The sequence below is a fragment of the Podarcis erhardii genome (assembly GCF_964252035.2).
Source record: "Podarcis erhardii genome assembly, chromosome: 7".
Classification (NCBI taxonomy): Eukaryota; Metazoa; Chordata; class Lepidosauria; order Squamata; family Lacertidae; genus Podarcis; species Podarcis erhardii.
Window position 1 is genome coordinate 21,101,666 of NC_138511.1, and position 19,900 is coordinate 21,121,565.

The 19,900-nt window shown below is 45.0% G+C and overlaps 1 protein-coding gene across 4 annotated transcripts in view; it reads left to right on the top strand.

The window, feature by feature from the left end:
- The window catches only part of SCNN1D (sodium channel epithelial 1 subunit delta), a 72,870-nt gene that overhangs the window by 33,195 nt on the left and 19,775 nt on the right, over positions 1-19,900 (top strand). Inside the window, exon 1 of one of the 4 annotated variants that reach the window (XM_081871019.1) lies at positions 7,510-7,555. The exons of 1 other annotated variant lie outside the window; for it this stretch is intronic. The gene's annotated coding sequence lies outside the window, so the exon portion shown is untranslated. Of the gene's footprint in view, positions 1-7,509; positions 7,556-18,584; positions 18,594-19,591; positions 19,622-19,900 lie in introns of those variants that run through there. 2 more of the 4 variants (XM_081871020.1, XM_081871021.1) reach the window with 2 other exon arrangements.

Consider the following 19,900-nt stretch of genomic DNA (forward strand, 5'->3'; position numbering starts at 1 on the left):
ATAAACCAATGAAAATATCTCAGCGAATATACAATCAAATTAAGGACTCACCACATACTTCTTCATAAGGTCTAACAATAAAGATACAAAGCTGCGCTCTCAGTAAACAATCCTCTGAAACTTTGACCCATAGCATAAGCATCTGTTACACGTGAACATCCATTTGGAAGCCTATTTATGCAGGGTTGTTGTTGTTGTTTTATATAAAAAATGTTAAGAAGGGCGGAATTAGTCTGAGCATTGCTTAAGGAGCAAAGAGCAAAAATGGTTACATAAAGAGGTAAATTAATATTGCTCAAGGCGCAGAGAGCCATAATTGTCACACAGAGGGAGAAATTATGCAATTCACTTTCAGGAGAAAACTTGTTACGCCTACGGGCTCCAACACGGATTGCATTGATCTTTCTGACACTTTTTTTCTGGATAACAACCCCTGAGCAAATCGGATGAAAAGCTGAGTGAGTCAGGCAGGACTTAGGTCTTTCCTGTGACTCGATGGAGAGTGTGGAGCTTCTGCTGCGAGGCTGAACATGTGGGATTTAGTATCTCATAAGGCACCTTCCTTTGTCATGGGGGAAAACCCAAATCTTTATCTCTCTCTGACAAGAGAGCATTGGGCTAGGTGCATGAGGTCAGGGTCTGAGACATCAGTCATGAGCATAGGAGACATAGGAGGAAATATCTCCTGGCCTTAGAAAACATTGCAGTTCCTTCTATTTCCAATGTTCAGGCTGTGAGTACCATTCATTATTCATTCACTTATTCATTTTAAAGCATTTCTAAACTGTGTAATAAACTCTTTGCTGAATACAATATAAAAGCAATATACCATATCAGTAAAGCGAGAACATAAGGTATAACCAAACTGTAGTATAAACACATTTTAAATAAATAAAAACAGGAATTTGGAGAATTCAACAAGGTCTGGTCTTGTGGGTCAGGAAAGGTTTGGACAAAAAGATATGGATTGTATCTAAGTCAGTCCAGTAGACCCACTGAAATCAATGGACCTAAGCAGTAATATTTTTCTAGAAAAAGAGGAGCCTGAACTCACCATGAACGCCTCTCTCGTTCTCTTAGGATGGCAATGGCACCCACCTGAGAGGTGCCGGAACTGAGTTCTGGTGAGTTCTGACTGACAAAAAGCCCTGGGCCTAAGTTAGTTATCTCCATTAACTTCAGTGGGTCTGCTCTGAGCTGGACTTACATTGGATGCAAATCAATGGCTTTAGAAGATGTCTGCCACTTCCCATAAGACAGAGGGAAGGGCTTTCCGAGGGTAAACAGCAAAAATGGTCACTGCCCTATGCAGGGTGGAGGGACCTGCCAATTTTGGTTCTTTCTGTTTCTCATTTTTCCAATCTTAAATCCATTTCTCCACATCTCTGTAGTAATTCACACTTTTTTTTTAATTTAAAAAATCACGAAATTCTTCCACGTTTAGTGCGAATTTCTCCTAATAAGCACCTTCTTTTGTACTTAGCTTTGAGTTAATGTACGCATTTCTGCAAACAATTCCACCTAACATCGGAGTATGTTCTTTTCACTGATATATCCCTTTTTATGCACACTTTCCCCAAATGTACACATTTGTTAAAAGAAAAGACTGCTGGGCTGGAGAACTGCATTGAACTGCAGGTTCAACAGAATCTCCTTTAAGTGGGACATGATCCAAGTCTCTCCCCTATCCTGCCCCACGATGATATTCTAGGTACGGCGTCATGAGCAGTATTTCCCCAGATGATCTAAGCAATGGAGTCTGGTCTATTTAGGGCCATGGTTTTCAAAGGTCGTAGCGTGCCACACTGGCATGGCAGGAGACAGTCAAGGACAATCAAAGGAATATTTAAACCAGGGGTAGGCAACTTAAGGAGCCCAATTGCCTTCTCAATCCAGCCCCTGGACGGTCCGGGAATCAGCATGTTTTTACATGAGTAGAATGTGTCCTTTTATTTAAAATACATCTCTGGGTTATTTGTGGGGCATAGGAATTTGTTCATTTCCCCCCCAAAAAAATATAGTCCGCCCCCCCCCACATGATCTGAGGGATGGTGAACTGACCCCCTGCTGAAAAAGGTTGCTGACCCCTGATTTAAACATTTCAGTGTAGTATACCACATGATGGTATCAAAATGTTTTGTTTTATTTGCAGAATATGGATATCTCTTCAAAATGAGAACAAGAGCATCAGGTGTGCAGAAATGAGTCCTGTTCTTATGCACCTGCCTTGTTTTTACACTTTCTGGATGTCCCGTGGTCATATTATAAAGTAGTAACCCTGCTAGGTGTTACTTTCTTTTTTGTTAGCAATAAATAAAAAAAAATCGGTGTTGCCCAAGCAAATTTTTATTCTGAAAGTGTGGCCCAGAGGAAAAAAGTTTGAGAACCACTGATATAACTGATAATAATAATAATAATAATAATAATAATAATAATAATAATAATAATATAGGGCAACTGGGGACACAGTTGTAGCAACCTCAGTCTGCCCTTAGGCAGCCCTACCTGCTTGACATCTGACTTGCAACTCATCCAGTGACATGTCTGTCAGCTTCCTCCTCTCTAGATTAGGTGCTTCCCTTGTAGATTTCAGCAAGGAAGAAGGATGGGGATGAAACCACAAGGAGTTGTCTCCGCCTGTCATTGGCAGGTAACATCAGTGGCCCTGGGTCGTCGTCAATACTAGTTTTACCCAGAGTAGGCTCACTGACATTAATAGACTTGACTAGCTTAGGTTCATCAGTTTCAATAGGTCCACACATTGGAGTTATTTAAGCAGAGATTGGAGGGCCGTCTGTCAGGGATTCTTTTCTTTTTAAAAAATAATTTTTATTATGAATTTCAACATAACAAATTACAGTGGTGCCTCGCAAGACGAAATTAATCCGTTCCGTGAGGCTCTTCGTATAGTGGTTTTTTCGTCTTGCGAAGCAAGCCCATTGACAGCTTAGTGGTTTAGCAGCTTTTAGCGGATCAGCTGATAAGCAGCTTATCAGCGGATCAGCTGATAAGCGGCTTAGCGGCTTAGGAAAAGGGGGGGAAAGGGAAAAAACCCTGCAGGAACTTGCAAGACATTTCGTCTTGCGAAGCAAGCCCATAGGGAAATTTGTTTTGCGAAGCGCCTCCAAAACGGAAAACCCTTTCGTCTAGCGGGTTTTCCGTCTTGCGAGGCGTTCGTCTTGTGGGGCACCACTGTATCAAAAACATATCATCTTCATTCCCCCCCATTTTCCCCCCTTCCCCCATCCCCAAGAAAAAGCCTCCCCCCCTCCCCCCCAAGACTTTCCTCAGTGCCTCTCTCTGATTTTTCAACACACGTTATTCTCTGCATATTATAAAATTGTAAATATTACCGTATCTATCTATTATGTTAACTATAATAAATTTGTGTATGTTTATTCAAAACCTGCTAAGGAGTCCAGTTCATTTTGTTGTTTTTTAAAGTAATTTGTAAAAGGTTCCCATTCTTCTTTAAAGCCACCGTTGTCCTTGTCTCGCAGTTTGTATGTCAATTTCGCCAGTTCCGCATAATCCATCAATTTCCCTTGCCACTGTTTTTTTGTCAGGAATTATTTAAGCTGTGATTCTGTCACTGCGGGGGGTTGGACAAGATGACACTATCCCTCCCAACTCTATAATTCTATGATGCTAATCTGAATAAAATTTTGTGGCTGGGACAGGTGAGCTCCGCCCTACATAATCGGTCACATGCTGCGGCACATGCACACCATTTGAATGCAATGCCCATCAACTTTAGGGGGCAAATATTTTATGGGGGGGGTGGCTGAAGGGACCTCGGCCCCTAGGAGTTGGCTCCTATGGATTCTATAAAACTGATTTGGAGACAACCCCAGGTGTGCTGTTAACCAACTGAAGCTGCGATCCCAACCCCACTTACCTGGGAGTGACTCCCATTGAATTAATTGCAACTTACACAGTTAGGATCACAGCCGCCATCTGCTTTGCCCTCTCTGGATATTTCTGGAGAGTGGTATGACTTGGTCATACTGACCCATGACGTCACATCAAGATGAGGCTACTGTTGTGTGACCCACATGGGCTTCCTTTGAAAAGCGTCAGCGAGATCCTCGGCCAGTTCAGATTAGGTCAGGACATTCTATGCAAAGGACATTACTTTTGCAAGAACTCCTTAGGAGGAAATAGGGTGATGCATCGCATAACCTGCTTCTTAAATTGGCCTTCACCAGAGAGCTGAGTTTCAAGCACTTCCTTCGCGTTGACCTCCAATTCGGTACAAACTGATCATCTTCCAGCTGCCGTAACCCTGTTGATCCAGAGGTCAGATCTTGCATGTGGCTGTGAAGCCTCCTTCCTTCCTAGTCCCCCAGTCCACCCCTGCAAAGCTGGAGTGCTAACTGAAAGCAACAGAGCAGAGGAGCTGGAAGCACAGTGCTGATTTGCTTGCTTAGATGCTGTGATTTTGCGGTGAGGCAAAGCCCTGTCTATGCCTCTTCGGCTTCACAAGAGATGAGGAGCTCTCTAATGCAGCCAACTGTAGCAGGGCTTGCTGTCAGTGCCAAACAGTGAGCCCTGCTTGCAAAGGAATGATCGGGGACTCATTTTAGGCACCCCATTGCTCCTTGGCCTATAGCCATTGAGTCTGTTGTTTAATGGCAAGAGTGCAGAGTCCCTTCATTCAGTTGCAGCCACGACCCTTCTAAAATGATATAACCTTCTAAGATTACACAAAATAAATAATAATAATAATAATAATAATAATAATAATAATAATAATACAGTCATACCTCAGGTTAAATATGCTTCAGGTTGAGCATTTTCAGGTTGTGCTCCGTGGCGACCCAGAAGTAACGGAATGCATTACTTCCGGGTTTCACCGCTCGCGCATGCGCAGACACTCAAAATGACATCACACGCATGCGCAGAAGCAGCGAATCATGACCTGCGCACGCGCAGACGCGGGTTGCGTTCTGCTTAGGGTGCGAACGGGGCTCTGGAACAGATCCCTTTCGCATCCAGAGGTACCACTGTAATAATAATAATAATAATAATAATAATAATAATAATGGATGTATTGTAACGATCAATGCAAACCTTCATGTGCTGCCTTTCAGCTAGATCTGCTCTTTTCTGTGCATGTATGTTTGGAGCGGTCCTATAGCTTCTTTCGGAGTGAGTTAAGTTGCGTTTTCCATGACGTTCCATTGCACATAACAGAACTTGCATGCTGTTCTCTTGAAACCAACCCCCCCCCCCTTGTGCTTTTGGTCAAGTGAAAATGCTGAGCTTTGGAGCATATAGAACTCTTCCTTTTTGGTGTTGTCCCTGCGCACCTTCTCCAGAGTAACCCTAGGAGCCAATCCCCACTGGCCGACTCACCTCCTTTTACTCAGATTGGTTCCAATCAGCCCAAAGGGAGAGAATCCTTCTTCTCAGGGGCTAAAAAGCTCCCCTTTCATACAGAGAGACTCTGCTGCAAAAATAGTAATGGGTCTTTGACCTCCTGCAACTCTGGACCACTAAGCCTCTGGCTGTGGTTGCCCCTCTACTTGCCGACGGCACTATACATTTGACCAGAAATGTCAGACAGAAATCGTCATCAGGGTGGAAAGTTGCATTTTAATTTCAGAGAATCATAAAATTGAAGGGACCCAGAGTGTCATCTAGTCCAAACCCCTTCACTTAAATACTTCTTGCCTTCCGTTCACACAGTGGTCCCAGTGCTGGTGAAAGAAAAGAGATAAAAGTGTACAAAACCACAGAGTCTAAAAGCAGCCACATTCTATTGTGAACAAAACTCAGTGGCACAGTAGATCTTGGTTATCCTTTGCCCACTTTAAAATAAAAAAATCACAGTAAAACAACTGGTTAATCCAATCCAGGAAAACACTGACAACAACATCACTGAATGATCCTTGCTGCAGCTTGCAATGGGTGGGAATAATATGTGCAAACATTCCCTCCCTCCCTCCCATTCACGCAGGCAGGCATGATCCCAAATCCCGCAACCCTGTGGAATAAGCAAGGTAGGCAGCTGGCTATGGCAGTAGACCAGATGCTGGATTCGGATGGCCTGGAGTTCACTTCCAGGCATCTCTTCTAAGATGGGCTGATGCAAGAAAGGTTCCTTGGCCAGCCTTGGGCTGGGGAAGTGCCGTCGCTCAGCAGTAGAGCACCTGCCGTGCATGCAGAAGGCCCCAGGTTCAATCTCCCATGGCATCTCCAGGTAGGGCTGCGATTTATCCCCTACCTGCTGCCAGTCAGTGTAAGCAACCCTGAGCTTGATGGACAATGGCCTGACTCAGTATGTGTTCCTGTGTGTGTGTGTTGCACGTTGTGTTCCTGTGTCTTAAGGGCTGTAGCTCAGTGACAGAGCATCTGCTTTGCATACAGAAGGTCCCATCTCTAGGTAGGGCTGGGACAGACTCTCTTCTGAAACCCTGGAAAGCTGCTGCCAGTCAGGGAAGGAAGGAAGGAAGGGAGAGAGAGAGAGAGAGAGAGAGAGAGAGAGAGAAAGAAAGAAAGAAAGAAAGAAAGAAAGAAAGAAAAGAGTTGGAGGAAAGGAGCTGCAACACTAGAGACCAGAATATTAAAAACTGAAATGTAGATGTAAATAAATGGTGCTTAAAAACAACAACAACAACAGCCCATGTAAAACTCCAAAAGGAAGTGTCTCAGTAACTAGCACTGTGGTGGCCCCTCCAAAAGCACCCTGGTCCAAACACCAGATTTTTTCCAAGTAGAAGGATTGTGGACATGCAGAAGGTTGCAGGTTCAATCCCCAGCATCTCCACATAAGACCGGGAAACACCCCTTCCCCAGACCCTGGATCATAGATCACAGAATTGTAGAGTTGGAAGGGACCGTGAGGATCATCTTGTTCAACCCCCTGCAATGAAGGAATATATGCAGCTGCCCCATACAGGGATCGAACCTGCAACCTTCGCGTTATCAGCATCGCGCTCTAAGTAACTGAGCTATCCAGGATAACTGCTGCCGATCAGTGTCGACCAGACTGAGCTAGACGAGCCAATGGTACACAACACGTGCTGAGTGTAAGGCAGCTCCCTGTATTCCTGAGAATACAGGAGGAAATTTTCCGAGGCAGGGAGGTCACTCGGCATCTTTGAGGGCAGCAGGAGAAGTGACCGAATCACCCGAAAGACGAGGACGATTAAGACACTGCAAGGAGGATTCCTCAGAATTTGGAATTATTTCCTCGTTTCCTCCTCGCTCTATCGCAGCCGACAAACGGACGCCTTTGCGCGAGATTCCGCATGAATCCAAAGGCTTCCCAAGTTGAGCAAGCTTCTCCGCGTCCTCCGACTGGCTGGTCTGGTCTGGTCTTCTTCCCTGGGAAGAAATCTGCGTCTCTCCATGAAGCTCCAGCCCTTTCGAGCCGTGACTCAGCCTCTCAATCTGCATAACAAGGCTGGACAGCTCCCAGGCGCTCTTATCTGTGGGTATAAAAGAAAACTCTCAGGATCTTGCGCTCACAATTTGCCAGCTCCTTCGCGCTGCGCGCCACGCTGCTCCACCCGGCTCCCAGTTCAAGAGAAGAGCGGGGGCAACCAAGGTACCGATCGCTTTCTTGCGGCTGCTAATGTGTGTGCATTGTGTGTGGCTCTGCCCTGGCATTAGTGCCTGAAACCAGCTCATAATTGCTATATTTAGAGCAAGTAGGCTAATGGTAGTGTAGCTCGGCTTCTTATGATTACATTTGACTGTCTCTGTGTGTTTTCCTGGACGGGTTTCTACAACTGATACAGTTTGGTGAGCATCTACAGCAGGCAAGCGGAGGGGTGGACAATGAGGTGGAAGAAAGGACTGTAACACTTCAGGTGGTGCCTGAACTCCTTTTCGATGTCACCCCCCCCCCTTATTTTTAAGCAAAAAAGGGAAAAAGTCTTTGTGCAAAAAGAACTAGTGCCTCAAGTTTCTCCCAACCAGCCCTTTCTCCTGCAGTGCTGGTTTTTCCAATTCATGGACAATTCCTTTGACCCAGGGAAAGAATTTGGAATTGTGATTCTTCTACCCACCATTGGTCCTACCTTCTGCTGTGTTCTGCCACAGGTGTACTGTGGAAAATGAGCCAAAGGACCACAAACACTCTGCTGTGATTTCCATGTTCCATCTATTTTGGCCCCATGGGAGGCTCAAGCAACTTCCAGGAATCTGTACACAGAGGAGACCTATTTTTGTACATAAGCAGAAAGGGACCAGTTGCGATGGTGCATTTAAAAAATATATATATAAGCTATGTGACTTTGATTATCTATTTACACTGCCTTTAGTCTTCTACCTGTGGTGTTATTTTTTGTCGGTCATAGTCTAGTAATGATTTGCTGTCGTTGTTGAGAGCAAATATCTGCTTAATTATTATCAGCTGATATTTTGAGAGTTAATTTTATTGTGTGATATTCTATTGGAAATGGATTCCTGAATATTACTTTATTTGGCATAAGCCACTTATTTTAAATGACTTTTATTGTGACATACTTTTGTTGGATCGGAATGTTTTAATGGATGTGCAGCCTTTGCAGTATATTTTGTTGTTTCTACGGCTTGTAAACTGCCTTGTGTATATAGCAATACAGGAAGGCGGTATCCCAGTTAAAAGTGAAATGAATGAAAATGGGATAGAGTGGGCATCAAAGAGGGCAAATGACTAGAGGTGAATCAGTCATTCGCTTCTGGTGACTGTCAGCTGTTGGCTTTAGTTAGTTGTTTTGGAGCTCACCTGTACCTGGATGAGATGCTGACTGAGCTGTCCTCCTTTTTATAGATTAAAATGTTGGCCTCTGAGTGGATTTTCACAACACAAGCAAATAGTGGTAATGACTAGCTTTTGGAAGTGGGAAGCTGATAGCTTCTGGGCTGCCATCCTATGCTCTCCTACTCAGGTGTAAGCTCCAACTCAGTGCATAGGATTGCACTGTCAGATGTATTGCTGGTCCAGAGATGAGAAATAGACACTTGGACCTCACTTGTCCTTTAATATGAAAGCTGTAGTTGCTGAGAGAGAGAGAGAGATCTGCTTCCACAGCTCAGCTCCATGAGAACCTTTGACGTTGGGGTGTTCTGCATTCAACACCAGAGTCGCAGCTTCTTGCAAAATATCAGTAATGCTTGAAGGTGGGAGTGGGAAAGGAGATGGGCCCATCACTCTCTGGATCCCAGGTCACAGAAACTGGGGTGTTTATCCCAGTTGACTTTGGCTGGACTGGTGGGCAGACTGTGTATCATGATGGCTGAACCAATTGACTCATTTTATTTATTGCGTTTGTATCCCCACCTCCTTTTCCAAGGAGCTCAAGGTGGCATAAAAGGGTCTCCCTTTCCTCACTAAATCTCCACCACAACAGCCCTGTGATACAGGTCAGGCTGAGAGGCAGCGACTGGCCTGAGGTCACATCCAGTGAGCCTCATGGCTGAGTGGGGAACTGGAGTCTCCCAGGTCCTATTATTATTATTATTATTATTATTATTATTATTATTATTATTATTTATACCCCGCCCAGCTGGCTGGGTTTCCCCAGCCACTCTGGGCGGTTTTCAACAAAGTATTATAATACAGTAGTCTGTTAAACATTAAAAGCTTCCCTAAAGAGGGCTGCCTTCAGATGTCTTCTAAAAGTCTGGTAGTTGTTCTTCTCTTTGACATCTGGTGGGATGGCGTTCCACAGGGCAGGTGCCACTACCGAGAAGGCCCTCTGCCTGGTTCCCTGTAACTTGGCTTCTTGCAGTGAGGGAACCGCCAGAAGGCCTTCGGCGCTGGACCTCAGTGTCCAGGCAGAATGATGGGGGTGGAGACGCTCCTTCAGGTCCTAGTCTAGCACTAACAACTACACCACACTGGCACTCAGTGTTGGGACGTAAGGAAGCTGGCTTGTACCAGTTCAGACTTAGAATCATAGTAGAATTGGAAAGGACCCCAAGGGTCATCTAGGCGAACCACCTGCAATGCAGGAACAAACTTTGTCTACATAGCCTTAGATTGTGACTCCCGGGGGTTCTTGAGCTAAGAGAGGCTTTTGTTACCTGAACTTTGGACCATCTCCATGTGCTTTAGGACTGAGCTGCAGTTGCTCCTCAAGTTGCTGGTCATCTGCCTGCTGCCCCCAGGCAAACCACCATCCTTGTGCTACAAGTCCCCACCCACCCACTGTTGCAATGTAGAGATAACAATAATGGGATTTTTATGAGGCTTACCTACTGGTGCTTGAGGCAATGGGTGTGGGACACTGGAAAGGCAAGGCGCTGCTGCTAAATATTGATACAATTGTTAGGGATTAGTATTATTGGTGTGGATATAAGGCGATTGTTTGGGGTGTGCAAGGCTCCAAAGTAGGAGGAGGCTAGATCTCTTAATTCATTTCTCATTTCTCCAGTCAGCTGGTTACATTTCTGCCTCAGTTTGCGTGTGCATGCACACACACACATACATATAAATCCAACTAAGTTCTACTTAGAGTAGAAATTAATGAACCTAAGTTGGTCATGGTCATTAATTTTGATGGTTCTGCTTTGAGCAGAACTAACCTTGACTGCAGCACTGATCAGCATTTTACTGTGTACTTGTCTCTGTATGCAATTTTACCTAATATACACATTTTTGCAAACTGGTCTCCCCTAATAAAGTGCATTTTTGTATGTCATTTTTACTAATAAGTGGATTTTTAGGCAGGCTTTCCTCTAATACTTCCCATTTTTAAAAAAATCCTTGGGGAAAACGTTTCAGAACTCAGAGAAGTGCACATTTCAAAGGATATCTGTAGTTCAGTGTGTGTGTGTGCTGCTTTGGGAAGTGCAAACTTGAGTTCTCCTCCATCCTTATCCATGGATGGGCACATATGTTCCAGAAAGAAAGAGAGAGAGAGAGATTTGAGTATGCACAAAGAAGGGTTTGCAAACAGTGAAACAGTTAGAATTTTCTTTATACAAGAGCATATGTTTCCAAAAATCTTTCTGTAGCAGAATGTTCCCTTCTGCCTCATGAGGACTAGCCACTTGCTCACAAAATGGCTCATTTGATGGTTTTCCTTGCTGCAGCTGACATTTCTGTTTTCGTCCTTGCTAACTGCATCCTCTGATCTCTCTCTCTCTCTCTCTCTCTCTCTCTCTCTCTCTCTCTCTCTCTCTCTGCACGCAGCTGCTATGCAGTTGATCATCCAGAAAAGTTTTGCTGAGCAGGATGGTAGGGAATCTGCAAGGGGAGGTAATTAAAGCAGAGATTCTCAGCACTTTGCCAGGGATCAAGTGCCATTGCACTGAGTGAGACTCACTTCTGAGTAAACATGCTTACTGTCCCTCTGCACACGTCTTCCTATTCCAAACAACAATGGCCTAATGTGTATGTTTGCAAGCTGAATTCCTCTGGGTTTCTTTCACTCATCCTTTGCTCATCCTTTGCAAATGTACGGTAACTTCACATAAATCAAAGTCACATGGAAAGATTTGGCAGTCCTAGAAATGCTTCCCTAGGAGTGAATTGGATTGAGCTCAGTAGGATTTGATTCTGAGAACATCTTGCTGCCCAGGTCCTCAGGCTGAATTCATGCAATGTTTTCTGCGAAAAAATGTAGTGTCTTTGAATCCATCTGGATTTATGGCAACCCCCTTCCCATAGCTTGCAAAGAACAGAATCTGGTACCTTTGCATCAAACTTACGAGTTGAAACACAGGCTACCCCACCTGCGGCACCAACAAATCCTTTGCTTGAGAGAACCTGTCCTCTTAGCACCAAATGCTTTAAAAGATAAGTAGCAAAGGGAATTTTCTACTCTGGATTTAATGGTCTAACTATAGGGGGTGAAGGCTCTACTTGATCCCTTAGGGTGCAATCCCAACCCCACTTAGCTGGGGATGAAAGTTAGAGGAAGAAAGGTGCGCTCAAGTCACATTTTAATGCAAAGCTACCACATCTGCATTCCCCAAACTAATCAGCAAAACAAAGCACAGCTATTCACCCATCTCAGTTTTTACAATGCCCTCCCCATACCAAAGAATGCATGGGAAAAAAACCGAAGGCAAGGAAAGGAAAGAAATGCATATGTCAGAGAAAATCACAAAGACGGGCTGAATTGCTTGGGGGGGAGTGCATACAAGTAAAATTGTGTTCAAAAAGGTATACCTTAAGGGGGAAAGGGGCGGGAATGCATACAATTTAAAAAAAATAAATCATGAACATGTGCAGATATAAGGGGAACTGAATTTAAGAGTGGGGGAAACCCATAGATTAGTCTGCATTCCAGCCTGAGTGTAAGTCCCCTTGAATTCAACAGGACCTGCTTCTGAGTAGATGTAGTTAGGCCTGCATTGTTAATGTAGTAAAACAACCTTGTTGGAATGGGTGCCTCTCCTCCGCCTCTTGCTGAGAAGGGCCACTGACATCTGCCACAAAGTCTTCTTCATGCCACTGAGTGCAGATGAGGTAGGAAATTATTGAATTCATCTGAAGGATTGGTGAATCTGTCCATTTCAGTTTCTCTTTGATTCCTGCATTGCAGGGCATTGGACTAGACGAGATCCCTTCCAACTCCACAATTCTGTTCTACAATGCTTTACATGCCTCTTTTTCCCCCAACCTTCAATTTGGTTCTCCACAATTCCTGCATCGGTTTATGAATACCTCATGAAAATTCACCAGCGTCTTAGTGTGAATTTCTCCCCCTGTCCTGTTTTTGGTAGGCAATATCACCAAATGTACACACACGTCTGCAAAGCAGTTACCTCCTATTGCACTTTTGTACATTGTTTTCACCAATACAGTGGTACCTCGGGTTAAGAACTTAATTCGTTCTGGAGGTCTATTCTTAACCTGAAACTGTTCTTAATCTGAGTACCACTTTAGCTAATGGGGCCTCCCACTGCCACTGCGCCACCGCAGTGTTCTCATCCTGTTCTCATCCTGAAGCAAAGTTCTTAACCTGAGGTACTATTTCTGGGTTAGCAGAGTCTGTAACCTGAAGCTTCTGTAACCCAAGGTATAACTGTATATCTATTCGTACGCACACTTGACCCCAGTATACACATTTTTGTGCACATCAACTAGCTGGAGACCTGCCCTGCAAAACTGGGAGAAGTATAGATTCCAATCATAGAATTGTAGAGTCGGAAGGGACCCCAAGGGCCATCTGGTCCAACCCTCTGCAATGCTGGGATCTCAACCAAAGCCCATCACGGGCATGTGGCCTTGGAAGGTTGCCCAGAAGGAAATGCAGACCTTGGGCCGAAGAATGATCCCTATCCTTGTGATCCAACAATATTGCGATACCCAAGATTGAAAGCACTGCTCTGGGAGATAGGCTTGTAGCAGATTGATGGTGATTCAGCCACACAGACACACACACACACACCACTTTTCAGATAATGACTTCTGAGTGTATTCATGCACATAGTTAGACCATGGAACTCACTGCCACAGGAGGCAGTAATGACGTACGGTAATGGTAACCAACTTCAATAGCTTTAAAAGAGGATGAGACAAATTCATGGAGGAGAAGGCTATTGAAGGCCACTAGCCATGATGGCTGTTCTGTGCCTCCACAGTCAAGAGGCAGCAACCCTTCTGAATACCAGTTGCTGGGAACTGCAGGAAGGGAAAGGGCTCTTGCATTCAGATCCTGTTTGCTGCTTTCCCACAGGCACCCGGTTGACCACTGAGAGAACAGGATGCTAGAGTAGAGGGGCCATTGGCCTTATCCTGCCAGGCTTATGTTCTTAGTGCAGATTTTTAACCGCACATTAAATTCAACGAGGTTTGTTTTGCTCACCAGAAACGTGCGACGCCGGGTTTTATTGCGGCATGTTTCGGAATGTTTCGGCTCTTGTTTCAATTAGAACATGTTGGTTATAAGGCTTTTGTCACAGCTTCGGGAAAATCGGCCCATCTTTGCACTCTCACGGTTATATTGGATGGTTTTACGATTCTGCCATGCAGGCTCTCCTGGGTACATTTTTGCAGAAGAGGAAGATATGAGCAATAAAAAGGTGACAATTGTTAACCAAACTGGCTAGTGAAAAATGTGGGCTAGTAACTCCGGGAACTTTGAAAGTAACTCCCAGTAAGGGACCGGGGAGGATTCACTTACGAAGCCCTGCTGGCATTCACCAATCAGGATGGAAAGTTGTGGTGGGTTGTTGTTTTTTTTACTTTGTTTCTATTCCTGTGCCAGCTTCAGGCTTGTGCAGTTGAGGGCCCAGAGGATGGTGGGGGCTTTTGGATTTGTCTCCACCAATGGGAGAATGCCCAGAATCCACCAGCTCTGACTTCACACCTTCACACCGCTTCTGCCATGGCGGAGGTTCACCAGAGCTCTGCTTTGTGGCTGAAGGCAGCAGAAAGGCGAGTTGGCCCTTAGCTTTGGGGTTTAGGACCGGGTTGAGATCCATGCACATGCACTGAGACCAGTGTTGGATTTACATATAAGCTAAACAAACTGTAGCTTTTAGGGCCCCCCTCTCTTGGACCCCCAAAAAAAATCTAAAGGGAAAAAAAACTGCTGGATGTACATTTCCAAAATATAAGTTAGAGCTTAATAATTATTTCACTATTAATATACTTCTTCTGAATTGTATTTCACTACTAATATACTTCTTAATTGTATTTCAGTTCAACAATTACTTAGATAAAATACATATTTTGTTATGTCCAAATGGCTTTAGATACCTATTAGGTCCATAAATTACCATTTAACATATATTCAACACACAAAAACAGTGACAATTTGTTGTTGACAAAGGACAGCTGGACATATAAAGAGCCCTATAGCTTCAATAGGGACGCAGGTGGCGCTGTGGGTAAAAGCCTCAGTGCCTAGGGCTTGCCGATCGAAAGGTCGGCGGTTCGAATCCCTGCGGCGGGGTGCGCTCCCGTTGTTCGGTCCCAGTGCCTGCCCACCTAGCAGTTCGAAAGCACCCCTGGGTGCAAGTAGATAAATAGGGACCGCTTACTAGCGGGAAGGTAAACGGCGTTTCCGTGTGCGGCTCTGGCTCTGGCTCTGGCTCTGGCTCTGGCCAGAGCAGCGATGTCACGCTGGCCACGTGACCCGGAAGTGTCTCCGGACAGCGCTGGCCCCCGGCCTCTTGAGTGAGATGGGCGCACCAACCCCAGAGTCTGGCAAGACTGGCCCTTACGGGCAGGGGTACCTTTACCTTTTATAGCTTCAATAGCTTAGGGCAGGCATAGGCAAACTCTGTTCCTCCAGATGTTTGGGACTACAATTCCCATCATCCCTAGCTAAAAGGACCAGTGGTCAGGGATGATGGGAATTGTAGTCCCAAACATCTGGGGGCCTGAGTTTGCCTATGCCTGGCTTAGGGGCCTCATCAAACCTAAATCCAGTCCTGACTGACACCCATGCACACAGATCCATGCGTGCTGGTTTCAAGGTGCTTCAACTCAGAGCTTTAAATCTTGGAAGCGGGGGCTGCAGTCAGAGGAATTCTGTTACCTGCACAAAGGAGTCTGGATAGCCCGCCCCCACACACAGTAGTGAAAGGAACAAAATCCAGTTCAATGACAGCATCAATGATAAAACAGGATAGTGAGCACAGTGGTACAGGTAGGTAGTTCTAGATTTTGGAATTAACAGTCCAGTACAGGGAGAGGTAAAGGTAAAGGTAAAGGGACCCCTGAGCATTAGGTCCAGTCGTGGCCAACTCTGGGGTTGCGGTGTTCATCTTGCTTTATTGGCCGAGGGAGCCGGCATACAGCTTCTGGGTCATGTGGCCAGCATGACTAAGCCACTTCTGGCGAACCAGAGCAGCGCACGGAAACGCCATTTACCTTCCCTCCGGAGCAGTACCTATTTATCTACTTGCACTTTGACGTGCTTTCAAACTGCTAGGTTGGCAGGAGCAGGGACCAAGCAATGGGAGCTCACCCCGTCGCGGGGATTCAAACCCCTGACCTTCTGATTGGCAAGTCCTAGGCCCTGTGGTTTAACCCACAGCGCCACCCACTTCCCAACAGGGAGAGGTAGCCCTCTTTAGATAGCTGTGTGCATTATTTCACTGCAAAATGTCATCATCCAGCCTTGCTGTGTTCAGGGGAACTTCCTACTCATGTGAGGACCCCGACATATGGCCCGAAGTCTGTCCCTGGCTGTGCCACTGCCTTCTCTGAGGCTGGTCTGCTTCCTGTTGGGGATATTCCAGCTCTAGATTCCTTGCACTGGGCTAGATACGAGGCGTTAAGACCCCTTTCCAACTTTACATTTCCAGAAAATAAGAACCATCCCTGGTAGATAAGGACAGCCGCAGGGTGTGTGTTGTATCAGGAGAGCACACACCTATTTGCCAAAGCACTTTTTGCTGATTTCATCATAACCTGCGATGACTGGATATGGAGAGGAGATTCCAGGCTTGATTCACAGTGATTTTGGTGATGCGGCATGTGGGATGCTACGCCGATTGAGCAACAGCCTATCCTGCCACAACTAAACATGCTAGCGTGACCAGTGAACTTTGCATGTTATTGCCACAGAGAAGAGTGAAGCATTGGAGTTTTCCCTGACGTAGACATCTGTGTGACTTGGAAGCTTGCATCACTTAGGCTGTGTACACATTATACATGTAAAACACATTCAACACCCCCATAAAGAATCATGAGGACTGTAGTTTCTCCACATGGGGTTATGATTTCCAGCACCCTTAATGAACTACAGGTTCCCAGGATTTTCTTTTGGCAGGTGATTTAAATCTATGTTGTGCACACAGCCTTCTAGTAATTTCTTTGTTCCTTTGAATTCAGGCTCAACTGGGAGTCTAAGCAAGGGCCAAATGGAGAGAAGCATCATCTGAGAAATGGAAATGCCTTTGGCAGCAAAACTCTTGAATTCGTGGGAAATAAAACAGGCAGGAAAGAGATGGTTAATAGGATGGAGGGGAGAATCCAAGAGATCATCGCTGGTGAACTAGGAAAGTCATACATTAAATGCTGTATGGTTTTGAAACACTGCGAAATTTTTGAGAGTTTAAAATGTACTTTATGACATTGTCTGAATTGGCTTTGCTACAGCAGGGTGGTTTTTCCCCACACTCTCCTTTCTACCCTTCATCCATGCCAGCCCCTCTTTCAGTTTCTCATTCTCTGAGTCTTGTTTTCAAATCTCCAAAGCTCTGCAGAGATTATTTATATTTAAAGTTGGCCTTTCTGTGCGAAATTCTTACACTGTAGCTGCTCTTCTAGCCTGTTCTGCTTCCCATACACATTACTACAAGCCATGTCCCATAAGATAAAGCATTTATGTACATCATCTTAATCACTATATGCGTTTTTATACACCAAATCCCCCTGAGATAGATAGATGATAGATAGGTAGGTAGATAGATAGATAGATATAATATATGCTTTATTTAGTTGGAGAACCTCATTGCAAAGTCAGAGGCGCACATTTTAAAGTATTGTTTAAGTGTGAATGTGTTAGGTTTGGATTAAAATCCTAACTGCACCATTTTTATATCCTCCATCTCTCACGTCTACACTGTTGTTAAAGTGCTGCATTAAATAGCAAATGAATAGGACCCTTTGTTATTATTACTGGTTGTTATTGTTGCTGCATGATATAGCGGAGATTGCAAAGGATCAAGCTGTAAGTTTGCTTTCCAGTCATATTTTGAGTGGCGTGACACTTGTTATACTATTGCAATGTCCCTTGATTAAGCAATAAGTTTGTTTCTCAGTTGCTAATTGCATGGAAGCAACTTGGTATAGCTGACTTCTTAGTAATGGGACTCAGGAATCCTGTAGGTCCATCTGCACCTCGATTAAGTCTTGCGAAGCCCAAGAGCGCAGCAATTAACATTGTTGTTGTTGTTGTTGTTGTTTAGTCGTTTAGTCGTGTCCGACTCTTCGTGGCCCCATGGACCAGAGCACGCCAGGCACTCCTGTCTTCCACTGCCTCCTGCAGTTTGGTCAAACTCATGCTGGTAGCTTCCAGAACACTGTCCAACCATCTTGTCCTCTGCCGTCCCTTTCTCCTTGTGCCCTCCATCTTTCCCAACCTCAGGGTCTTTTCCAGGGAGTCTTCTCTTCTCATGAGGTGGCCAAAGTATTGGAGTCTCAGCTTCAGGATCTGTCCTTCCAGTGAGCACTCAGGGCTGATTTCCTTCAGAATGGATAGGTTTGATCTTCTTGCAGTCCATGGGACTCTCAAGAGTCTCCTCCAGCACCATAATTCAAAAGCATCAATTGTTCGGCAATCAGCCTTCTTTATGGTCCAGCTCTCACTTCCATACATCACTACTGGGAAAACTGGGGAAACCATAGCTTTAACACTAGTGATGTTTTAAAAATGAAAATGAGAAAAGAATGCCTTGCTCGGAGAGCAAAATATCTCAGGCAAGCTTTGGAGGAAGCTGAGCTTCTCTCAAAGTTATCTCTGCAACCATAGGGACTAGAACTCTGTCCTGCCTAAAGGAAAGCTAGTCTTCTTCTCCAGACTCTAGAAAGATCATTTTAAGAAAGAAGTAGAATTTTAGAGTTGGAAGGGACCACGAGGATCATCTCATCCAAGCCCACATTTAGACCAGAGTCCATGGATGTGGCTTGTGTAGCTTAGCAGCAGAGAATCTGTTTTGAATGCAGAAGGTGCCAGATTCAATCTCTGGTAGGGGCTGCAAAAGATTCTCACTCTGAAACCTTAGAGAGCCACTGCCAGTCTGTGCAGACAGTATTGAGCTAGAGGGACCAATGGTCTGACTCGGTATAATTTCATACCACCCTTCTCCCTTAGTCACAACTCAGGGGTTTAGCTTCCTCTCTGCAAGCAGAAAGTCCCAGGTTTGGTCCTCAGCATTTCTAAGTAGTATTGGGAAATATGGCCCATCTGAACCCTTGGAGAGCTGCTGCCAGTCAGTGTAGGCAATACTGAGCTGGATGCAGCAAGGATCTGACTCAGCAAAAGGCACCTTCCCGCATTTCTCTGTGCGGCGTAAGAAACGGCTGAACGTTCAACACCATTCAGACTCAACCAGCAGAGGGCACCATCTTGCAAGGCCCTGACTCCTCTGCAGAGCCAACACTCCTGCTATGGGTGTATCTTGAGTACATATTATTAAGTTCTTTAATTGGTGTACACAGTACTAAAGAAAAGGCATATTAAAACAAATCTTCCATTATTTAAAACAAAACAGTGCATTCCTGGCTGCTAAAAAAAGGTCAGGGTTGAATCCATGCCAGTACTACTCAGAGTAGGCTCATTGGAGTTGAGGGACATGACTAAGGGTTTATCCACACTTATCTTTTGCCTCGCTCTTTCCAGGTACAGGCCTGAGCTTTCAAGCTCGGTACATTGTTGGGTTTCCCCCACCCACCCTGACCTGGAGCTTTTCCCCGCGAAAACCCACTCGGTCGGAGCAAACGTCGATTTGGGTTTTCACAAGAAAAGCTCCAGAGCAAATGAGAGTCAGACACAGAGTTAAAAGCACTGGAAGCAGCGGAGATAAGGTAAATGTGGCTCCATTCATTTCCATCTAGAACTTAGTTGGATCCTGAGTGATGTCAGAATGCAAAATGCATATGTAAAGGGTTAATTTCAAGAGCTGTGGAATGGCCACACACTCTGTGGCAGTTGTGGCAGTTGTGGCAGTTATGAACCATCCTAACTGCCGTCTGCTTCAGAGTCAGAGATAGTCTGTAACAGTTGAATCTATGTGAGATGTTTTAGCAGCTTAAGGTACCATCTATCTACCTGCACTATACATTCAATTTGCAACTGCAGGCGCACAAAATAAAAGTTATCTTGTCATTTAAAATTTAAAAGAGAGTGTAGCTTTTATTGGGGGGGGGGGGGACTAAGGAAAAGGTCAAACAACCCGCACAACTCTGCAAATCTGGAGTTTAATTCCCACAGATAACAACCTTGGGCTGCCAGCCAAAATATCGTAACAGTGGTCCTGTAAGACATCACTTGGC